This window comes from Ailuropoda melanoleuca, chromosome 10 (assembly GCF_002007445.2).
Source record: "Ailuropoda melanoleuca isolate Jingjing chromosome 10, ASM200744v2, whole genome shotgun sequence".
In the NCBI taxonomy this organism is placed as follows: Eukaryota; Metazoa; Chordata; class Mammalia; order Carnivora; family Ursidae; genus Ailuropoda; species Ailuropoda melanoleuca.
This window is the reverse complement of record NC_048227.1, coordinates 20,115,145-20,128,205: the sequence shown is the minus strand read 5'-3', so window position 1 is coordinate 20,128,205 and position 13,061 is coordinate 20,115,145. Positions and strand designations below refer to the sequence as shown.

The 13,061-nt window shown below is 48.3% G+C and overlaps 1 long non-coding RNA gene across 9 annotated transcripts in view; it reads right to left on the bottom strand.

The window, feature by feature from the left end:
• The window catches only part of LOC105240819, a 31,627-nt gene extending 18,952 nt beyond the window's left edge, over positions 1-12,675 (bottom strand). For 3 of the 9 annotated variants that reach the window (XR_004628455.1, XR_004628456.1, XR_004628452.1), the window contains exons 1-4: positions 12,172-12,675; positions 6,115-6,259; positions 4,978-5,046; positions 1,772-1,987 (exon numbers count right to left, since the gene is read on the bottom strand). This is a non-coding gene — a long non-coding RNA (uncharacterized LOC105240819). Of the gene's footprint in view, positions 1-467; positions 605-688; positions 1,078-1,618; positions 1,988-4,977; positions 5,047-6,114; positions 6,260-12,171 lie in introns of those variants that run through there. The other 6 variants (XR_004628451.1, XR_004628453.1, XR_004628457.1 and 3 more) reach the window with 6 other exon arrangements.
• Between the last annotated feature and the right edge of the window lie 386 nt (positions 12,676-13,061).

The window sequence follows — 13,061 nt, the reverse complement described above, 5'->3', positions numbered from 1 at the left end:
TCCCACCCCCCCTACTCCCACCCCCGGTTCCTCCCCAACTTTTCAAGCCAATCCCATGATGTCATTTCTCTGTGTATCTGTGCCAGATGTTTTCCTCTCTTCCTTCTTTACTGGAAGGACCTGCACATTCTTCCCTCCTTGGAAGAGGACTTTACTCAAAGTCACGGGTGGTGGCTGGGGGGGAGGGGGATCCCTGATTCCCCAGGCGCGTGCAATTGTCCCCGTTGCCCACTCACACAAATCCTCGGGATGCCAACTGCCCAGGTGGCCCCGAGGGAGGCATTCACCTTTACGTGTTAGAAAAACATGACCAGAAATCAAAGATGTCAGCGCCCCAAAGCAGCTAATGTAATAAGCACCCATGTTATTAAAGGTTTTGCCTTGTTGTAACCAACCAAGCTGGGGGTGTTTTGTTTCTTCTGGATACTTCCTGCACATGCTCGCTGCCTGCCACGGGACTGGCTTACCTGTGTGCCGGAAGCTGAGGTTTGCTCATCAAACTTCCAGGAAGGTTCCCTGCGACCCTGTCACCCCTTGAGACCAGCAAGGTGCTCCCGCCAATGTCAGAGTCAGCGTGTCCCTCACCTGAGTCCCTGAAGGCCAGCTGGGGGCAAGCATGTGTTTAAAAAAAAAAAAAATCTGGCTCTGGCACCCAGGAGCTCTAGGACCTGGGGCAAGTCCACCTCACCTTCAAGCCTCAGTCCTCTCATCTGTCAAATGGAACATGGAATAGCACCGTCCTCCACAAAGCTGTGAGGCTCAAATAAAACGCCACGTGCAAAATGAGTAGCACGTTGTGACTAATCGATACACGTAGTTTTAGGTTGTGATGCATTCTAAGCAGGTGTGAGCATTGGCTGAGTCGCTCCGGCTGCTAGGACAAAAACACCATAGACGGGGGCTGACACCACGGACATTTCTTTCTCACGGTTCTGGAGGCTGGGAAGTCCAGGCTCGGGGAGGGCACCTTCAGATTTGGTTCTCGGTGAGTGTGGGGCGTCCGGATTGAGGGGGGGTTGGTGGCACAGGCCAGGCAAGAATTCACCCGCGGCGGAACACGAGGGCTTATCGGACACACTGCAAGGGAGCGGCGGGCAGGACAGCAGAGGTGAGACTGCCTGCCACGTGGCAGGGGTGAGGGGCCACAGATATAGGGTAGAGCAAAGGAGTATGGGGTGGATGGAATTTTCCTTTCCTTGGAAATCTTAGGTTGGCTGTAAGCAGTCCGTGGGTCGGTCAGGGTCTATGGCTTAACGAGCCTGTTTGCTGTCAGCCTGGTGTTCGCCGTGGGCCCTTCTGCCTGGCTCCACCTGCCACAGCTCGAGCCCGCCTCTGAAGAGCAGCCCGTGCGGTGGCGGGGCGGGGGGGGCTTCTCCCGGTTTGCAGAGGGCCGCCTTCTCACTGTGTCTCCACACGCCCAGTGGAGAGTGGCACTCCCGCTCTGTCTCTGTCTCTCTGTCTCTGCCTGTCCCTCTTCTCAGGAAGCCACTAATCCCAGCACAGGGGCCCCACCCTCATGGCCTCCTCTACCCCTCATTACCTCCCAAGGGCCTCATCTGCAAATAACAACACAAGGAGGGTTAGGGCTTCAACATATAAATTTGGGGGGGGNTGGGGGGGGGGGGTGGGGACAGTCTACAGCAAGCATTATTGCAGGAAGACAGAAGCCAAATGGGAACAGTTCTATTTGTGGGGGGCGGGGGAGGAAGGGCTCTGAGGGCACTGGGGGAAGAGAGTGGAAGGACATCTGAATATTTTGAATACTCCATACCAAAAAGCATGAGATCAATGTCACCTCTGCCATCGCTGACTTCCTGGATTGTGTTTGGTCCACACCTGGCCTCTTCCCACTTCCAGAGAGCTGTCCCACCTAAGGCTTGGGTTCCTGTAATGGGCACAGGCAGGGTCCTGAGATCTTACAGTTTCCTTGCGCTGCCGGGTGCTGGGCTGAGTTCTAGCACTGCACACATCCTCTCAGTGATAGCCCCTAGTTTCCAAGAAAGAGAGGTTACTTGACTCGCCCAGACTTCACCCCCACTGGGGGGCCAGGAGCCCCGGGGGAGGGAGGCACCTGCCCGCACCCACGGGGTCACTTTGACTGCCGAGCCCAGACTCTCCCCAATTCGTTTCGTTTAACACTTAAGAGTCACTGCGCGCAAATCACACGCACATACATCAAACGCTCTCCTTAAACCCTTAAAACAGCCCTGCGTGTAGTAGGAATTACTCTTCCCATTTCGTCAAGCGAGTAAAGGGGCTCAAAGAAAGTGTCTAGGTGCTACTGAGCAGAACTAGCATGGATACCCCACCTCGGCTCCTGAATTTGAGTGACTTGATCTTCCACCATTTTCCGGACCTGTCATCAGGGTACTACGACCCCTGTGAAGTTTTTCCTAGGCACATGCCACAGCGACAATTAGCTGTCTAATGTTTTTATTTAAACCGACTCGCTTTTTACTTCAATAAATGTATTTGGTAGTGAACATTCTGTCACTACTTGAAAAGGAAAGCTGGAGTCATTTGCCATGAGCAAGCGGCAACCAGGAAAATAAATACAATAAAAACAAAACAATCATGCCATCTTCTCACTGCCGCCTATCTTTGTAAAAAGGATACAACCAAAGCCTTAGGAAGATATTCAAGATATTCTCGCACCAGAGAAGACGCTCCCCTCAGGTTAAGCAGAAGGAGCCAAGGAGCACTGGGAGGGGGGCACCTGCCTCACTGTGGGATCAGGTCCCACTGTCTCATCCCTCGCTTTGGGAATCGGGGCTCCAGGCACCCTTGGAGAGGGAAGGATCTGAGAGATGGAGGAAGGAGGTAATGAATCCTGTGAAGCAGAACAAATGGCAACCTGCAGCCCTGGGTGTCTGCCTTCGGCTCAGGTCATGGTCCCAGGGTCCTGGGATCAAGTCCTGCATCGGGCTCCTTGCTCAGAGGGGAGCCTGCTTCTCCCTCTGCCTGCCACTCCCCCTGCTTGTTCTCTCTCTCTCTCTCTGTCAAATAAATGAATAAATAAAATCTTAAAAACAAAACAAAGCATATGGGGAAGCTGATGGGGATGGAGAGAAACATCCCAGGAACTTCACTAGGCGGATGTCTGCTCTGGACAAAGTACACAAGGCCAGATAGCAGGAGGAGAGAAGTAGGCACCCACCCCTCCTGCATCCCACACCATCTAGGTCTGCTCCCGGCAAGGCTTGGGCACGTGCGGCCTCAGAGAGCTTTTCTGCTTGAAGCCTGCTCAGCTGGATCCTAGCTGGCTGGCATTGTATAAATATTATCATCACTCACAGTTTGCAGCCAGGACCCCGGCCAACCCTTGTCATTCAAATCCCTGTGAAGAGTATTCATGGTCACTGCGCCCCCACTCTGCATGCTGTGAACTTCACTATATTGTCTCATCTAATCCTCACTTTTGAGGTAGGCACTATCGTTAAACCTCCTGGATAGATGTTGAAACTTGCCAAGAGATAGAAAAGCAGATACTCAACCCCGTGTCTGCCCTGCTCCCAAGCATACGAAAGAGCCACTCCCTAGGTTGTGCCCGTCACGCTTCTCAAATGTCTTGCTCCATTACCGAGACCCTCATCTTCTCCCCCAGATGCAGCTCTGTTCGCCCAGGAATATAAACAGGGGCTCTAATTTTGATGGAGGCTCAAGGAAGAGGCAATGGCATTTATAATCAGACCTAAAGGAAGCATTAGAATGAGCCAAGTAAAAAGATGGCTGTGTGCAGGGGACAAGAGGAGCATATGCAAAGGCCCTGAGGCTGGAGAGACCCTCCACCTCCTCCCCCGAATAAAAGCCAGCAAAGCTGGAGCTCAGAGTGAGAGGGAAATTAGCATCAGCTGAATCTTAAGGGAAAGCTGGATCCAGAGGACATAGCATTACAGGCATGTTAGGGATTTTGAATTTGAACCCTAAGTACATTAGATACAATCTAACGTGTATTTTCAGAAGTTTCATGTTAGGTGTCCTAGTTTCCTAAATCGTATCTTTAGAAATACTCCTCTAAGAGTTTGTATCATTGCCTGCTTTGTCCACAGTCTCTAATGTGTGGACATGACCACAAATTGGGCATGAACTTGCCCCGGAGCACAGCTGGCTGGATCACAGACTACACTTGATCTGTGGCTAGCCGATCCTTTTTTTTCTTTTTTTAAGATTTATTTATTTACTTTAGAGGGGGGAAGGGGCAGAGGAGAGAGAATCTCAAGCAGACTCTGTGCTTAGAGTGGAGCCCGATGCAAGGCCTCAATCTCATGACCCTGAGATCATGACCTGAGCAGAAACCAAGAGTTGGGCGCTTAACCCACTGAACCACCCAGGTGCCCCATCCCACACAGCTAACCAATCTATTCATAGGGTAGCCAGTGGCCTGGGCTTTGTGACTTGACCTTAAAAGGTAAACTGAGCCAATCAGATGATCTCTGCTGGGAATTCTAAGAAACACAGAAAGCAATCGCTAGTTGGCTGGAGGGAGCAGAACAGAAAAGGTATAAGGAAGCCTTGGGAGCGGGGCAGCAACAATGGGCCAAATGCAAGGTAAAAAGAGGACACCCCTGCCAAGGCTTCCCAGTGTATGTAAATAAAATCCAAATTTTTGCTATGGTCTCTGAGGTCTTGCATTATCGAGACCATGCTAATGTGTCTAACTTTATTCTGTCACTTTTCACCTTGCTGCCTACCCTCCAGTCATGCGTCCTCTCTTTTCAATTCCTTGATCCAGCCAAACATATATCTGCCTCAGGGCCTTTGCACCTGCTGTTCTCATTGCTCGAAATCTCTTCTGTCTCTTTATATGGCTGGCCCTTTCTCTGACAAGTCACCTCTTCCTTCACCAATTCTCAGTAGGAGATCTGCTGTTTTTCTTTGGTATAGTCCATACTTATTCCCTTGATAGTTCAAAAGTCTGCAATATTTTGTGTGTATTTGTTTACTGACTAGAAGGTAAGTTCCATGAAAGGAGCATACCTGACTGTCTTGTTCTCCACTGTTGTCCTCCTTGTCAAGTGTGGAGCTATTCATCTGGTGGATGTTCCACTGTGTGAAGGAAGCAAGCAGAGAATGTGAATGCATGAAGAACTGTTTAAAGGAAAGCCATCACATCACAAGGAAAGCGTGGTTTCCTTGGTTTCTGGGAGCTTCCTGTACCATTTCCTCTGGGAGACTTTTTCTGCACCCCTTCAACAATCTCCCCTTTTCCTTGAGCAAGCTCAAGTGCGTGTCTGGTCCTAGTTACCAAACGAGCATGGACTAGAACCTGTGCCTCCAGAAGCTTCCAGAACTGGAGAGCACCCAGCCATATGGGGATGGCTGAGAGTCCTTCTTAGGGACAGCAGGACAGCTGGAGCAGAATGGCATTTAGTCAGGATGTTTATACAAGGGAAATCAGAATCTCAGAGCCAGATTGGTTAGGGAAGAGCCAAGACAGAGGAAGAACCAGGGACCAGAAACCGGGTGACAGTGCCTGAGAGCCAACGAATCATCAGCCTAGAATCAAAGCCACCATAAGGCAATGACAAGGCCAAGTCACCAGGCTGAAAGCAAGCCACTCTTGGATGGTAGATTAAATTTGTGGAATGCTGATCGCCTCTTTGTAAATAAAAACAAAACCAGACAAACAAAAACCAGTTTTGAGATGGTGGTCTGGACTTCATGGGTCCGTCTCTGATGCTTTCAATAAGAATCCCTGAGGGGTGCCTGGCTGGCTCAGCTGATGGAACATACTCTTGATCTTGGGGTCGTGAGTTCAAGCCCCACATTGGGGTACAGCTTACTTAAAAATAATAATAATAGGGGCGCCTGGATGGCTCAGTTGGTTAGGCAACTGCCTTCAGCTCAGGTCATGATCCTGGAGTCCCGGGATCGAGTCCCACGTCGGGCTCCCTGCTCAGCAGGGAGTCTGCTTCTCCCTCTGACCGTCGCCCCACACTCTCTCTCTCATTCTCTCTCTCTCAAATAAATAAATAAAATCTTATATAATAATAATAACCTTTGGGCTGCAAGTAACACCCAATTCTAACTCAAATAGCTTGTATTCCTTAGATAGGCAAGGTTATCTGTCATAGCAAACAAACCCCAAGGTCTCAGAGGCTTAACCCAACAAACCTGAATTTCTGGCTCACACGAAGTCCAATGCAGGTTTCCTGGCTGAGCAGCTCTCCTGGATGGCTCTGCTCCAGGCTGTAACTCAGGAAACCCAAATTGCTTCTGTCTTATCTTGTGGCCCTGGGGTTGTCCTGATGTTATCTACCTATAGATGGAATGAAGGGTCGGGTGAAGAGGTGAAGGATCGTGCACTTAAACTCAATCGCCCTGATCTGGAAGTAACCCATTTCATGTCACATGCCGTCAGTAAGAACAAGTCACATGGGTCCATCTGGATTCCGGGGAAGGGGCTGCCGAAAATGTCATCCATGGTTGGAGAATTTCTTCCGTCGGGGTGCAAGAATGTCCCGTCCCCTTTGAGGTCCTTCTAGCCAGACTCAGAAATCACATTGACATACGACAGATTAACAGGAGAAAATCAAATTTAATAGAGTGTGTATGGGGAATCCACACAGACATGGAAATTCCAAAGACAGTCAGGCAAAATAAGGTATACGTGCCATTCTGAAGTAAGGAGAAGGGGGACTTCAAAGGGAAGGAATGTGATTCACAGGGGAATGAAAAGGAGTATGTGTTTGGTAAACAAACATTTCTGTGTCACTCAAGCAGTGGGACATAGAGGACTTTGATTGCTCGCTAGATCCCTCCCTGTCCACCATACCCAGCTCCCATCACAATGTGGTTATCTATGGTGATAGCTCTCCTCCTGGATCACTTTCTCTACCTAAATTCTTTTTAGGCAGGTGTGGGGGAGGCTCAGAGCTTTTCCTGAATCTTCTGAGTTCTGATTGCTTTTTAATTCAAAATAGTCTTCATTCCGAAGTGGCCCATCTTGGGCCCACCTGCACCATGGCTTCTACCCTCTCGGGTAATAACCGTACATAATCTAAGGTATGCATGAATCTTTAGTGGGTGACTAGTAATCTCTACCATACAACTTAAGAAACATGTATCGCCTGTAAAAAGAAATCCCCAGATAAAGGGGCCCCAAGGTTAGTTCACTCGGCAGCTCAAAGATAAATTCAAGGACCCATAGTCTCTTCATCTTTCACACAAATGAGGTCACAGGTCCGTCTACACCTATACCCATCATCAATAAGGGGGACGGAATCATCGTGAGGGACCAGGACCAGCGGTTCTCAGCCCTAGCTGTGGATTACCTTTATCTGGAGAAAATTTTTAAAAATACAAATGTCTAGACCCACCTGCAGAAATTCTTACTGGATGGGTATGAAGTGAGCTTGACCTTCAGAAGTCCCCAGCTGACAGTTTAAGGACTTAAGGTCCATTCACATTCCGGTGTAGCTTGATCTATAGGACGTTTCAAAACTTTGGGAACTTACAAAGATAAAGCAAATGGGACAAATGTAGCAACTGGTGAATCTGGGTGTAGGCTATGGACGTTCTTGATGCCATTCTTGGCATTTTTTTCTACAGGCTTGACATTATTTCAAAATTAAAAGTTACCAAAAAAGGGGGAAAGTAGGAACTTACGCAGAAAGGCCAGTATCTTTGGCTTCTTTTGAAAATCAGAAAATCTGGGGAAATTGGGTCTGTCTTCTTGCAGAAGATAAAAAGCAGGTACGGCCCAGACCTCGGATCGAGCATATCCTGGGCCGAGGGCCTGAGCATTGGTCTTGTTGTCTAGAGCCCAGGTGAGTCTGAGAATCGGGCTTGGGAATCACTTCCTGAAGTCTTTTCCATTTGCATCTGTTTTCTTCTATCCTGTTCCATCCTCTTCCAACCTCTAAGTATAGCTCGGATTATTTTTTGCCAGACGCGGCACCTTGCGCCTGCCCACACTGAAGCTCGTCCTTGGCAATTCCTCTGCCCACTCGCACAGCCTGGTGAGATCTGCCTGCAGCTATCACCAGTGGCTCGGCGTTTCACCACCTGGCACAGCCAAGTGTCACCAGGGAAAGTGGGGCTCACACCCTCACTCCTCCAGATCAGTTAAGCAAATGTCAAATAAGACCAACCCCAGCACTGACACCCCACTGTTTGCGATTAATTAATTAACTAGCTCATGAAAACCCAACCGAGGCTCTGGTTGCAAGCAAGAGAAGCCAAGTGTGGTTAACTTAAGCAACAGAGGCATTTCAAGAGGGAAATCAGGGCTTTGTTCCAGCTGTGCTGTTGACGTTTGGGGCTGTCTTTGGTTGGGGGGGGACACGACTGTCATGGGCAAAGTCTGTTTAGCAGCAGCCTTGGCTTCTACCCACCAGATGCCAGCAGCACAAATCCCCCTCCCCCGCCCCCCCCAAGTGGTGACAGCCAAAAATGTCTCCAGACTGTTGCCAAATGTCTGGGGTGGGGGAAGGGGAAGGAAAAGTCTCTCCCAAAGGGAAAGCTGAAGAATCAAGTTTTAGGGGGGAAAAATGGCAATCTGAGTCATTCTAGGGTTCTAGACAGTAAGGACTCATAGATGGTTGAGTTTGAGTCCTGACTCCTAGTTGTGTGACTTTGGACGAGTTACTTCATTGCCCTGTGCCTCAGTTTCCCCTTCTGCAAAACGAGATCATCGGGATAGATTACGTTATGAGGTGGAAACAAACAACCCCAAGATATCGGTAGCTTAAAACACAGGCTATGTGTCCAACGCGGTCAGCGGGGGCTCCGCTCACACTGCCCGCTCCGGGAGACCCAAGCTGGTAGAGGCTCCACCATCTGGACGTTGCTGGTCAAAGGGATAGGATGAAAAGGAAGAGAGGTGAGAAGCTGGCTCTTAAATGTGCCTGCCTGGAAACGAAACACATCATTCCTGCTCATAATCCCTTGAACAAAATGAGTCACATGGCCCTACTGAATTTGAAGGAGGACAGCAAAGTGAAACCTACCACATCTCTAGAGAAAGAACAAACACAGATTGAGAAACGGCACTGACGTGGGACACAAGGGAACATAATGCTGACTTTATAAGTGTGCTGGGAAGGGAAGAAAGTTAATACATACAAAGTTCTTAGGACAGTGCCTGGTATCTATTAACTGCCCAATCAATACTAGCTTATCGTTGCTTATTAATTCAGCAAGAGTTTACTGAGCGCTGTGATGGTCAGTTTTATGTGAATAACCCAGTTATTCCATCCAACACTAATGCAGGTGGTGCTCTGAAGAAATTTTGCCATGTGATTAACGTATATAATCACTTGACTTTAAGTGGCTTATTAGCAAGCATCTGGATGGGCCTGATACAATCAGTTGAAGGGCCTTAAGATCAGAACCGAAGCTTTTATTTTTTTATTTTTTTTTTATTTTTAAGACTTTATTTGGTTTTTATTGGAGGTGAGGGGAGGGGCAGAGGGTGAGGGAGAGAGAGAATCTCAAGCTGACCCCACGCTGGGTATGGAGCCCCAAGTAGGGCTTGATCCCAGGACTGAGAGATCATGACCCGAGCTGAAATCAAAGAGCCAACCACTTAACTAAGCCACCCAGGCGTCCCCGAACTGAGGCTTTTCTAAAGAAAAATCCCTCCTTTGCGCAACAACATCAGCCCCTGCCCAAGAGTTTCTAGTCTATCCCTCATAATGGCCTGCCCTGCAGATTTCTGATTTGCCCTGCCAGCCCCATCCTCACATTTGCCAATTCCTTGCAATAAATCTCTTTATAGCTTTAACCCTTAATATCCTCTTCCCTCCATGCCTCTTCCCCTCTCCCTACTGTCTTGTTAGAAAGCATAAATCCTGGGTTTTATTCCCCACTTTGGGGTTGACTCATCTCTGCTTTCTGACCTTTTTGCTCTGACTCCCGGCCTCCTTGATAGAAGTTTCCTGGCTTGACTCACACAGGTCCTCATCCTCCCAGTTCTTTCTCTCTCTCCTGCTACCGCTCATCTCTTTAGAAGTCTGACCACTTCTTCCTGTGTTGAGTGTCCCGAGGGCTAACAGAGCTTGGAAGAGCAGACATTTTGAGCTGCATGACCTTGACCTCCAGCCTCAGGAGGTCCAAGCTGCCTCAACCCCACTTCCTGTCTTTAAAACAGACCCAGTTCAAGTCCCTGCTCTTTGACTTTAGGCAAATTGCCCTTGATATTTTATTTACTCAGCTGCAAGAGGGGATCAGGATAAGCCAACTCAAAATGTACCGCACCCCCTTAGCATACAGAAGGATTATTTTGAGCTGAAGGCAATCAAGAAACAGCAGATTGAAGAAAACTCTCTCTACCCTCCCCCTTTCTGCCTAAAGGCAGGGCCTAAATTTCCCTTTGTGAAGCTGTCTTCAACTCCCCATTCCTGCAGCAGGAAAAGGAAAAGTCTTCACACTGGAGGTGGTACCAACTTGAATCTGCATAAACAAATCTTATGGGAATAACCCTTACCTCCCATTAGTTTCCCCCATATATTTCGTTTCTCACCATCTATTGCCCTTTGAAGCCCAAACCTCTTTCCTTTTTGTTGTGTCACTTCTCCATAAATTTATCGCTCTTTCTGAGAATGGTATGTAAGCTCTCAGGCCTAACCACTTTGAGTTTTTATGCCTTTTCTGTGAGATCTTGGTGCACATGAAAAAATATTAAATTATAAGCCTCTTCTGTTAACTTATCGTTTGTCAGTTTAATTTACATGACCCAGGAAGAGAGCAGAAGAGGATAGAGGAAAAAGGTTTTCCTTCCCCATACTCCAAAATGGGGCTAACAGTAGAATCCACCTCGCTGGGTGAGGTGAGGACCAAAGGCGACGCCTGTGTGGCATTTAACACACGACCAGCTCATAGCCAGTGCTTGAGAAATGAAAACATATTACCTTGTTACCGATGCTAGTCCTATCCATCCTCAGCTCCAATATCCTTGCCCCTTAAGGTCTCAGGACAATTTAGAGAAGGCAGAACCGCTGAGTTGCAGAAACTTAGCGGATTTTATGAACCGCAAGGCAACAAGCAATCCCCGCTTCAAGTCTATCTCAGGAAGGAGAATTTCTAAAACTCAAATCTGACCATTTTCTTCAAATCTACCCTCTCCCATCAGGTAATAAGACACTTCCATTCAGCAGGGAGCCCAGGGAGCCGGCTTCTCTCTCCCTACCCCGAGCCAGTCTCCGGGCACCCCACGGTCTAACGTGTTACTATCCCCACCCCACCGGAGGGCGACTCACAGGAAGCCTCGGGCTTTGAAGGGGCTCAGTTTACCTACGCTTTACAGATCAAGAGCGAAGAGGCCGATCTTTATTGGCAAGAAAGATAGGAGGAGTAGCAGAGGTCCGAGTATTCTGAAGCAATCAGTTGGGACAACAGAAGGAACAAAAGGAATGACATTATGCAAATGGAGCCATTCCACCCTGGAGAAGATAATGTCCTCTCTGAACACAAAGAAAGACAGTTAAAGCAGCCCAGTTCATTCCAATTCTGTTTGAATAGTAAGCTTCCTACTGATTAATATTGGGTCGGGTAACATCGGTTCTCTGAAACATTAACACTTTCATACTCCTCAATAATGATGTTAGCCTCGACTGTATTAGATTTTAAATATTTCACAACATGCGGCGGGAGTCAGTACAGTAATAAATCTTAACGTCTCTCCAAAAATAACTCAGAACTGGCTTGAGCCCACACCTCTCCCCTATTTGGCACGTTTTCCTTGTGTAGCCTTTCGAGGTCTATCAAAACGGGGGGGGGGGATGGCGGGAGGGGGGTGGTCTTCAGATAGTAAGTCAGTCCTCAGGGCAGCAAGTAGTGTGTGCTTTCGGCTCCCTTAGGAGAAAGCAAGCTGTAGCTGAATCAGAAGGGTATCCTTTGTCCTTGCACCCCTCGCCCATGGGACCAGGACCCTACCTTCTCTCCACGCAGAGAAACCAGAAGAAAGATTAGAGCTCATCCCTCCCCACCAGCCAGAGAGCTGAGGACAGCAGCCACCAGAGTGTGCAAGCGTGGGGCAGCTGGGGGGGGGCGGGGCTGGGACTTGATTATTTGTGGGACAGGGAGAGCAGATTTTAAGGAAAGGACATCTGGGGACATAGATAGGCTTCAGAGCAGGAGGAAGTTAAGGACAGGATTGAGGGTATTAGAAAGACAGCTACACCGTCGAGGTGGAGTCACTTGCCCCCAGGACACCAAACCCAGACTTACTTGCAGGTTCATCCAGTCTCCAGAATTTTAAAACCAATCGATCTGGGATTTTTCTTATCAGCCCCAATGAGGTAATCTGTCACATGGGCTCTCCTTCTTCCATAGTAAAATGAGGTAACCCACCTAATGAGTCCCCTGCCCTTCCCTCTAAGGGAAGGTGACCTTGCCTGAAACAATCCTTTCTTTTCTTTTGCTAATAACTTCCTGTCCCTCCCTTCTTCCTATAAAAATTTTCCATCTTGCAGGACTCCTCAGAGCTCACTCTGCTTGCTGCAAGGACCGCTGCCCGAGTCATGAATCACTTAATAAAGCCAATTAGAGCTTCAAATCTACTCGGTTGAATTTTGTTTCTTAACACTTGAGAAATAATAAATCCGGCCTTATTATGCTAAAGACACAGCGACCCTTTTCTTGACGTGGGTTTTACTACAGTGCAGCCCCCCCTTTCCTGAAAGTCTCTCTCTAAACCCTCCAGACATGTTATTCTCAGCCTGCGCTACACATCAGAACCATTTCAGGAGTTTCAAAAAGGAAAACGACACGCCTGTTTCCTGTCTGTAAACACAAAACGTACACTTGCCCTGCGTCCCGGCAATTGCAACAATAGGCCCGAGAAAGAAAAACACACCCAAAAAATGAGTTACACCCAAAGACATGTACAAAGATGACCACAGGAGCTTTTATTACGGCAGCCAAAAGTGGAAAACAATCAAATTTCTATCATAAATAGAATGGATTGAAACATTGGGACCTGCTCAGTCGATGGAGTGGATTACAGCTGCCCCCTGCCCCCTGCCCCCTACGCAGACGAATCTCACCGACATTAAGGGAAAAGAAGCTAGATCCTAACAAGTGTGTGTATGGCATGGTCTCATTTACATAAGTTCACG